This window comes from Tigriopus californicus, chromosome 8 (assembly GCF_007210705.1).
Source record: "Tigriopus californicus strain San Diego chromosome 8, Tcal_SD_v2.1, whole genome shotgun sequence".
Taxonomy (NCBI): Eukaryota; Metazoa; Arthropoda; class Copepoda; order Harpacticoida; family Harpacticidae; genus Tigriopus; species Tigriopus californicus.
Window position 1 is genome coordinate 11,427,778 of NC_081447.1, and position 11,218 is coordinate 11,438,995.

The window sequence follows — 11,218 nt, forward strand, 5'->3', positions numbered from 1 at the left end:
TCCGGATCAACCTTATATTCAAGGATTAGCCAGATCAGTCAACTCCAATTCGTTGATCGATCAAATAATATATGTGAATAAAAGTCAAGTAAAATGAATAATTTTCTCGTCTTGAACTGCTTCAATTCCAATCCCGGTAGCGGTAAGGAAGTCCGCAAAACAAAACAAAAAAGAAAGTAGACGTTCTGCGGTCATTGCCCTTCTCAACTCGTGGAAAATCGTACAAAACCATCATGAAGGACCTGAATGTCAATAGGAAATTTGTCTGGAGGAGAACAAAAAAGGTTTTTTGTCGAGACGGGCAAGACATCGAGGAAACCAGGACAAGGAAGAAAGGTAACGGCAAGGACACGTCAGCTCATTAGGGCAGTAGCGGCCAAAATCAGATGAAATCCGGCCCGGCTCATGACAGAGATGGCGAAACACTACTAGGTGTCTCGTACAATAAAAATGAATATAGTACAACAGGATCTCAAGATGAAGGCCTACAAGCACCAAGAAAAACGAGCTTCTCTCCGCACCCGCGAAGGAAAAAGAGCTTCAAGAGCTCGTGAACTTCTTGCTTGGTACGCCCGAAATCCTTATGTGGTAGTCATTTTTAGTGATGAGAAGCTTTTTGTCACCACAAAGAAGTTTAACCGTCAGAATGACAGGATCCTCTCTCGGTCATCCTCGAAGCACCCCTGAGACCATTCAGAATGTGTACCGGACCCATCATGCTTTGGGATGCCATAGCCTCCAATGGAAAAAATCCCCTCTTTTTCGCATTCCCGATGGTGTCAAAGTAAATAAAGATACCTATCTCGACTTTCTAAAGTCCATGGTTCTACCATGGATACGCAAGGAGTTTTCTGGGAAGAATATTTGCTTCCAACAGGATGGAGCCCTCACCCACACCAGCAAGATCGTTCAAAAGTGGTGCTCGGAAAGTTTTGATGACTTTTGGACCAAGGATATGTGGCCTCCGTGCTGACCAAGATTTTTCTCCCCTTGACTTTGCCATGTAGGGAATGGTGGAGACCAGGGCTAACTCCGTCCCCAAAGCCAACAAGGATGCTCTCATGGCAGCCTCTGAGGCTGGTTGGGAGGCAATTCCAGAGGAGACTGTGCGTGCCTCATGTGCGAGTGTGATCCGGCGGTAGAGGGCTGTGGTTTCCAAACGCGGTGGTCATTTTGAATGATTTTTTTCTGGCAATAATAAACAGGCTTTGATCTTCAAACTATATTAGCCTAAAAACACTGTGTGCTCATTGCATTTGGTGTACATCCTTATTTTNCATTCCCGATGGTGTCAAAGTAAATAAAGATACCTATCTCGACTTTCTAAAGTCCATGGTTCTACCATGGATACGCAAGGAGTTTTCTGGGAAGAAGATTTGCTTCTCATGGCAGCCTCTGAGGCTGGTTGGAAGGCTATTCCAGAGGAGACTGTGCGTGCCTCATGTGCGAGTGTGATCCGGCGGTAGAGGGCTGTGGTTTCCAAACGCGGTGGTCATTTTGGACGATTTTTTTTCTGGCAATAATAAACAGGCTTTGATCTTCAAACTATATTAGCCTAAAAACACTGTGTGCTCATTGCATTTGGTGTACATCCTTATTTTGTAGGGGACCTTAAGTAGTGTGATCCCTGTATGTTGTTGAAAGGGAAAGGCAAACATTTAAAACAAAACTGATTAATTGTATTGCCTCATCAACATGCAAAGATATTGATTCACACCCAATTTCCCCAGCTTGCAGGCTTCAGTTTATTCTGCATTTTTGCTCTTCATCTTGATCTCGTTTTGCAACAAGATTGGAAAGATTATCCAACAAAACGTCCCAATTCTTGAGTTTCAAACTTGTTGCAGGTTGTCTCCAATTTTGCTCAATGCAAGCAGGTCAGCTTTTTATTTTCCCTTTCACTTCACAAGACGAATCGTACGGAATATTCTACGAGATAAGACTGACAAAAGTGATGTGCTTCGAGTCGGAATGTCAGCTTTTTAGCTTCAAAGCCCTTGGTTAGGGCTCCCATTGCGAGCGAAATACGATGCACAAGCAAATTCAAAAACCGCTAAGCAGAGTGACAAAACCTGACCCTGACCGTGAGAGAGAGTCTCACGGTCTGTACCCCTTTTCGTTTGAATTGGGAACCCTTACAGAGGTTCTTCATGCTAAATGGCTGTTTTTCCGTCTGAAACCTCTCACTATCTGACAGTAGGATTCCATGGGTAAGGGATGTATCCTACGGATGTAAAATGAGCTTAATTCTTACAATGACAATCATGATTCTCCGTTATTATTTTTCAGATGGTTGTTGTTGGACCCTCGTTTGATTAAAGCATGATGCCTCTGAAGTAGTTTGGCGGGAAAAGGCACATCGTCTGAAGTTAAAGCCTTGGCAATATCAGTTCCGAATATTGTTCAGTATTATAACGATTTGAGTTAATCTTTTTTGCATTAAAATCTAGACCAAATGCACCCATGACATGTAAATATCTTGGTATTTATTACAACAAATAAACTTTGGAGGAGGTTGCGCGTCTCGCTTAGATAACGTTCCTTTTAGCCGAAATTCCATTTGATAGGATGGGACTGTGGATGGAGACATCCTAGGAAGGCACAACAAACTCTTCTTGGATACTTGATGCGATGTCAATTGACTTGTGTCAATTACCTTTAAAATGTAATTGGCTACAATTACTTTGTCCTTGAATTGCATTTGTGTCATTATCTATTCTTGATATGCAGCCAATTTGCCAAATATTTCAATCTCATGAGAAGTCTGTGAACATGAACAACAAAACCAGAATGGTCCAGAGAAGAGGGGTGATAATGATATTTTTCTGGATGGACGACAGTAACTGGATCTGACATCAAAAGATATCAGCTAAACCGTACAAAAGTGACTTTGTTTGTTGAATCAGTGATTCGACACACCTTGTTTAAGGTTTTAGATAGACATGAAAATAGAATGTAACGGCATTCTTTTAATTCATCCCAATCATAAGAAGTGTAATTGGACACTTGTAGTCAAAGACATTTTACTAAGATGTACTATCTCTGTCTTTGAACGCTCTTTGCTAACCTTATGTTGGTAATGGGAAGGATTTAGTCGTTCCACAGTATAAGGAACGGATTACAGATACAATTACTAGGGCCAAAATGAGGAATATATTACACAACCATTATTTCCCTAAATCTGAGGTGGCGTTATTCGTCAGTTACGTACTTTCGCTAAATTGAGTTTGCTTTTAGTTCAGGTTTTTCCCCCCATCAAGACCACATTTGGCTAAATGAATGGGTTTTTATTGCTTCAAACAGTCCCAAAACATGAAGTTCTCCTATCAACATGTTTCGTTAAAGAGCATTGATATTGAAGCCTGACATAGCTGTTTAAATTTGAAGAAACTTAATCTTTCGAGCAATCAAAATTGTTTGGTACCTTTTAGCCTGGGAAAGTTGTTGTGTTTACAATAAGGCATTTTTTTATCTTGATAATTCATTCCTGGTACAACTTTGACGATAGTATCAATCCTATGCGGACAACATGCCCCATGGCTTTTTGAAATTTGAAACTTGGTAAGCGAAAGACATTCAACAAGTCAAAATGAACGCATATTCTAATCCTTTGTTTTGCAAAATATTTGAAAGCTCTATTGGTTAAGTAATCATGAATGAGGTTACGTTGTAACATCAGTTTTGCTCTTTTAAAAGATCATCCCCCGGGGAACTGTTTTGTCAACTTGGATTTCTATTTTTCGATTTTATTTGAAACTGCTTTCAAAAAGGCTTCATACATGATAATCTTAGAGGAATTTTTGAGGAATTTTCCAAACATTTAGCCTCATTCAAAATACTTACTGAGTAAAATTAACTTATGTTGTGCCTTTTTCTGGAGGCAATATTATTGGCGAATGTCACATCTTGAAACTTTTATTTTTTTCCCAGTCTTAACTAACGATTGTTATAGGTTTGCAACAAGTTCACAAAGAGTCATGATACAGAAAAACAGAAATTCTCAAGCTTAGAAAGCTTTCTTGTTCGGAACTGATGCCTTAAGCCAAGAAAATGTGGAGAGCTGGGCAATTTGGTGCAACATACTCAATCAAGCCAAAGGAAGATCTTCTACCAACCACTTACTTCACAACTTCGATCTGAGCCAGGTCCTCAAGTCCAGCAGAATTTGATTAAAGAGATGCAAGCAATAGATCACCACAAATATTTGTTTTCAGTACTGATCTTTCTGTCAGGATTGCCTAAAAACTTCAAGTTTCCTCAGTTGTCAAGAGAGAAACTGAAAATCAAAGGCCACTCTGGCGGATGAAAAAGGGACGAGTTCCGGGAAATTTTTGAGTTTTTGGGTTAAAAAAGCACCATTTAAAAATCGTTTTGAATTCTAGTTCCTTTTCCGAAGAAGGAACGAATTGCTTTTGGTTCGTTATTGGTATTTTCGTTACTATTGTCTTGTTAATTGCATTGATGCCTGCTTCTTCTCTGAACTCTAGAGTGAGAGAAATAAATGTAGAAAAGACTTGTATAGAAATCTTGTTCCTAATATGTAGAAAGTTCATGGAAAAGGTTTCAATGACTTCCTTTACTTCTAGCATCAGAAACGAATGATGTTGAAATTGTTGACAAAAAAAAAAGAACATTTTTTTCCCCAACTTTTATCCGTGACTAACACTATAATTCTTTTATGACACACTTGCTAAGAATGACTATGAATGAAAGGTAAAAATGTAATTGGAATAGAATCACAATTTCGGTAGCTGCAATGCAATCAATTACAATTGTAGTTACTTTGATTTGAAATATGCTTTATGAAAATTGCTTGGAAATTTAATTGCAATTCAAATTACATCAAAGGTCTAAATGTCCGTTTTGACGTTGGAGATTTAACCATTTCAAACTAAGACGAAACATGTTCTCATCGGTTCGAACTCGTCATCTAACTTACTCTCAAAAAGTTGGTCGGTATACTAGCAGATAATAAAATAGAACGTGGCCAGTTATCAATCACACAACAAGAATTTCCAAATGGGTTCGCTCATTTGTTGAACTACTTTTCTCTTGTGTCTATCTCCCTTTGTTACTAGTACCACTCTAACGCAGACTTGTTCTATCTTATATCCTTTTATTTAGCAATGATTAGAGTTCCCAGGGTCTCAGACATATCCCCGAGCAAATTCTCACAGTATTGGCATAGGAATTGGTAAGCCATCACGGACGTTTCACGATTGTCGATAAATCAATCGCTTTTCAAGTGGTTTCTTGAAGCTGCTCTTACCATGTACTAGAACAAATGAGATCAAATTAAAGTAAGAAATGCCTCTTCCAATTTTTGTTGAAATGAAGGAAAGCCGAAGCATTTTTAGCGCGGAGAAAACCGACTACAAAAGAGTTTTTTATGGAAGTGATGTGAAACCAATCTTATGGCTGCAAATGGACACAAGCAATGTGACTGAGTGTCTCAGTTAACAAATGTGTGGAAAGTTATTTCCTTGATGTCCTGAATGAAGACCCTTTGAGGTTTCTCAGTTTTTTTTAAATGGATAAATCATCTTAGGTCATAATTTACTCTAATCACTCGACTAATCCAAAGCGGGTTTCACACCACAAGACTTTAATTTTATGTATCTTAGCGATATCAAAGCTAAATATATAAGCAATATACAAAACTGAAGTAACGCATAAAAAGATATTGCCTTGATGAAAAACAGGTCTGAAGAGTTTAAGATCGATTTCGAATTGAAACTTATTGCATCATAGGCTTCTCACTCGGTTATTATTACTCTTTCTCATCGAATCTCAGAGCTGAATTTTTCAGTCCGACCAAACTACGTGAATCGATTTGTTTGAATTCACCTCTCGGTCGGGAAATGTCTGTGGTTACCGAATTTCGGGATTTATCGATTGACTCGCTTCCTCATTCAGGAGAACAATCGGAATATCGCCTTCTTCAATTGCGCCTATCGGCAAGTTGGTGTACATAGTTTTATTGTCTGGCATAGTGGAGTACATACTACCCATTGTATGTAGAGCGCTTGAAGTGCGATCAAGTAAATACCTTTTCATTAGTATTCCGATATTGAACTTGGTATAAACCCATCATGAGGCATTCATTCATTCGGTCTTCGTTTCTTTTCCCCATTTCGGCGCCATTGCCAATTCACCAAAGGCGTGTAAAGCCAACAAAAGGCGGCAATTACTACACAGTTTAGATCATTTCCCACACTGGCAAAATTTACGCCAAACTTTTTGATGCCACACGGCTGGCTCAACAATGTCATGCCAAATTGGTATGCCAAGAGTCTAGTGTTATTGCTTTGGGCCCTTTTGCTCACTTAATGATTAGATTTGTGTCCTAGTAGATCCACTTAGATCCACAACTGAATAAAGTCCTTGTTCTCAGAAGCCATCTTTCTCTTTGTTACGTATCATCACAGGAAGAAAAGAAAAAAGGTAAAAAAAAATGAAAATGTTACAATGTTTATTTAATCTTCAGGAACCTGTTCAGGTTTTGAATGAAGATGTAAACGCAAAAGTTGGATATAAGCTTCATAATTTGTTTAAAATGTGGTTGTCCCCCGGGGAATGGACAAGAATATTTTTTTGGGCCCCAAAATCCTTAAAATATCTGAAAAATATTTTTATGTAAAAACATTTTTGGTCTGACTCTGGTTATCACTGTCACAGAAATTCAATGAAAAGTTGCTTTTCTTCTTATTTCATAATGAAATTTTAATGCGAAGGACAAAATTCGCATGGCTGAAGGCTGGTTATAGAAACATCTTTTATACACATGAGATCAAACGAGCTTTGGCATTTGTCACCCGACCCGATTTTCTTTTCGGTTATCGTTTTTAGTTGGTGTGATCGCCAAATATCCACAGTGCCCAGGATGTTGGGAATTTGTCAACCCCAGGATTTCAAGTGTGTCTTCGTGGTCGTGGTGGTTGCAATTCTTACAGACTTGATCCCGACAGAAGGATCCTCTTCGCCCATTGATTAGGTGATCGGAAGTCTTTGTACTCGGAGGTCTGTTTGTTCTCTCAGCCGCAGCATTGATTGCGATTGCCGCAATCATATGACGTGCATGGACTTACTACTACCTTCAGCGGATTTACACACATTCACACACATTCCTTCCGCAAGATCCCGGATCAAACGAGGAGAGGGAAAGATAGAGATGATGTAGTACAAACATACTACATTTGGGCGTCTGTCGTAACTTGTAAGATGTAGCACGTACGTACATAGGTACTACAGTACTGTTCAACATACCAAACAGACGGTTTCATAGCGATTGATTGAGGTGTCTTTTCTCGAACTTCAACGCATGATAACGGACGTTGATAGACATCACACACTAGAAAGTTTAGCTAATCATAAATTCATGGATTATAGTGATGGATCGAAGGCGTTTAGTTCTAATCATGGTGAAATTGTAGCTTCAATCTCGCTCGGAATTTCTCCTCGTCTCGAACTCGAAGAACTCGCATTGGGCACACATAACCAACCAACCACCCAACCAACCAACCAATAGTAGGATGGCAGGAGGATGTTGCCAAATCTATTACTTACGAGTATCAGATCAGACTTGAATCATCTTTTTGTGAAGCGATGCATAGCACTTGGCGTTATGTTAATGCCTTCATTATGAGGAAAACAACACCACTAGTCGTCCCAACCAAGCGTCGGGATCGATTCGAGGATCTCCGCCATTCCGAGAGCTGTCTTGATTAAGGTACGCACGTACTGGCTTCATCAGAGCGACGCATGTAATAATGATCGCTCTCTTTGTGAGATGATACCTTTGTGAGTGGAATAACGGGGCTCACTCGCTCACCTCGATAAAAAAAAGTTTCATTTCTCCCCATTCTGTCAAGTGCCAGCCATGTGTTGGTTGGGTCTTTGACTGGCTCAAAAGTGTTGCCTTCCCACATGGATGCTTGGATGCTTGGATGCTGCTCATGGAGTGCTCTTTCACATCAAAGGTTACAAGACGAGATCATCATGGCTGGGAGCTCTGTTGGAATAATTGTGAAGTCCACCCGGCGGATCATTAGTCGGTCTTGATTGCTTCGAAAGAATGCATTCCAAAGCAGACCACAGTGTACGTACGACGAGCAGCGGTGAAGAGTTCAATAGCCGCGATGAAACCCTTCTTCTTCGACTACCTCTCCTTCTTGGTCATGGCCTCCAGCCACGTTAGATCATTGAGATGGGTGGATTATTCTGAATTGGAGAAGAGTTGTCGTTGGTTGGCAAGTGGTTAGCAAGCGGATATTCCCCTGTTGAAGCCATTTCATGATGGCCAAATGAATTCGTGACGCTTCTACGTAGCGGGTCAGGCTAACAACCGATACAAATACTTTCGGCCCCGGTATCCGCGGATCGGTAATCATCTCAGAGATTGGCAATACAATACGGGCTTTCCAAGTTGTCAATCAGAGCCATTCGCCATGCCTTCTAGCTGGCCATTGTATGGAGCAAGCAATCCAGTGACCAGAGCAGATCGGGAATAGTGGCAGTTCGAAGGAAATGTCTCTTTGATTTCTCCGCAACCCCGATGACGACCCTGGGTAATAATGAACGCCTTGGTTGATGTGTTGTTCTCCATGTACCTGGGCAATGCATGTACACCGGCCAAGTGCCTCGGGGGCATGGCAATCATCATGGTCGTGGTTATTGGTGTTATTGTTGTGGCTGCACAACTACCGTGGTGTACATAGACGCACTGCTGTACATGGTCCGCATTGTTTCTCACCTTTGAATCCGGCCTTCAACAAATCCGACTTACCATAACTCACACATGCATTCCTTCTTGCTTGGGCGGTTGTTTGGTTGCCGTTCTCAGGGCTTTGGATAAGCGGTATTTTTCCTCAATATCCCTTGCACCAAACAAACATTCCACGAATTGAAAACTCCTCAGGTGAGCCATTCCTCGCTCACAAGATGGGCTAACCAGGGATCAAATCATGGCGCGATTATTTGAAAACAACCCGCTGGTCAACGAGGGATCCAGCTTTACCAACAGTACCATTGATGAGCTCATGGAACAAGAGGCAAGATTGTATTTAGCATCAAAGATACTGCTGTACAGCCACATATTTTGAGGGCTAGATAAAAGGTACATGTGTGGCAGAGGGAAAAAGGGAACGATGTTTTGACTGATTTCCAATCTGATTTCAATGGAACTCGTTGCATACGCCTCCATTGGTCTGTCTCCTCTATGATTTCGGAAATGAACGGGGGAGGGCAGAGGATGGTTGTTTAGAAACAGATTGGATGAGATTCCAATCGGACGCAAAATTCTGGCACTGAACTCTTGGGTGGCAGAGCTCAAATCTGGCCCACTTTGTGCATGTACTTCAAATGCCGCCTTGGATCCGATTTCCAGTTTTCTAACGGGAATGACCAAGGTTAGTGTCATCACACGCACACACACACACACGCAAGAATGGTAACTTGTACAATGGAATCGTTTGTAGTACTAGAGGCACCCGACTGATCCTCTTCTCGCCGAAGATCATTAGTTACATCTTCTTAAAGGCGGTAATGTGGGGGAATAACATTGCCGCCAACAGCTTTAAGCATTGCTCAGTGAGGCCCTTTCCCCAGAAATCCCCATTGAAATCCGCCAAAAGAGCTGTTTTTTTCAATGGGGAAGATTGGATTTCAGGGAAATTCAAAAGAGGCCCCGAAGCACTCGCGATTTTGACAAAGGGAACGAAGAAGATCTTTACTCACTCACTTACTCGATGGGTGGATGGTTGGTTGGTTGGTTGGTTGGTTGGTTGGTTGGTTGGTTGGCTGCTTGGTTGGCTGGTAGGTGGATGGATGGATAGCTCTTGGCTACAGCACAATGAATCGAAATTCAAAACGCCGTCCATGTGTGGCCATCGAGGGCAAAAGCAAGAAAATATCCACATTGGATAGAGCCACTAGGTACCGTAAGTACTCGTCGGCAAGTCCGTCCAACTCGATGATGATTTGAAGGAAAATACTTTTTCTCGAATTGAGACCCAAATGTTGGCATCACTTGCACATGGGGTAATGAGCTTACAAATCCCAAACATCTTGGCCAACTTTCAAGATGCTTTGATGGTCGATTCAAATTGATAGATTGATGGAGTGTTCATGGAGTCTGCATAACAAGTGCAATCTGTGGAAGGTCTCGAATATAAAAGGGAATGCATTTGATCAATTTCAGCACTTTCATTGGCTTCAAATTGTACATATTGTCCAAGTCCTCAAACTAGGAATTATTCATCATTTTTCTAAGAACTTACGAGTAGAGTACATAACTTGCTTGTAGAACGCCAGGTGTTTAAGTTTACCAACAGCTCTTACAAAGAGGCCCCTTGAATCATTTCGATATCTCTCTTTGTCAATCGAGTCCATACATTTGCGTAATCACCCATTGTAAGAGGATATTAATTGTCCAGTGTGAAGAGGTGTCACCTTGAAATGAAAGGTTCATTTCATCTCCAATCCCCCCTCCCACTGACAACAATGGTCCAAGGCCTTCCCCCTCCGCCACCAAAGTAAAAAGTATCCGAAATCTCGACTCCATGCTAACAGAAGTTCTACCTCACACGCTTTGGTGCTACTGTACAAGTACAAACATAGCCTGAGAAACACACGGAAAAGAATCGCCATTTTGCATGCCATTCACAACCATTTTTGCGTGCCTTAGCACCTCAGCACACGACGAGAGGGTCGGTGGTGGTTTGTGTCTTCTTCTTCAGGCGAATATCAAATTTCAATGGCTGCTCGAATTTGGTTGCAGAATCATGAAAAGTGAATCCGCTCTGAGGAATATTTCGACAATTGTAACTTTGGGACCACGATTTTCCTCGTTTTTTTCGAGCTCAGAGCGCCTCGAGCGTTTCGTTCGTTCTCCAAATGGCGAGAAGTGGTCCAAAAGTGGCGACCACTATCCAAAGTCAGCCATAATTGAGAACCTCGCGCATTCCTCATTGGTTCATCATCTATCGGGCAAGCTACAATTTGACCATCATTTCAGGCGGAGTTGACACTAATGCCAGACTTGACAGGAATCCATGACTTTAAGGAGTGGTTGGTGACTGAACTTTGCCTAGTCCCACCTTAGCTCAACCGTCTAAAAACGCTAATTGGAGATGATGGACTCAAGGATATGGTCTTGGCTCATTTCTACTGGTCTCATTACGGCTTCTACAATCAACACAGATTTCAGGCATGTTCCTAT

At 41.3% G+C, this 11,218-nt stretch overlaps 1 protein-coding gene across 1 annotated transcript in view; it reads left to right on the forward strand.

Annotated features, from left to right (window-relative positions):
• The window catches only part of LOC131885297 (uncharacterized), a 19,126-nt gene extending 16,610 nt beyond the window's left edge, over positions 1-2,516 (forward strand). The window contains exon 3 of the mRNA XM_059233315.1: positions 2,290-2,516. The gene's annotated coding sequence lies outside the window, so the exon portion shown is untranslated. The remainder of the gene's footprint in view (positions 1-2,289) is intronic.
• The last annotated feature ends 8,702 nt before the right edge of the window (positions 2,517-11,218 follow it).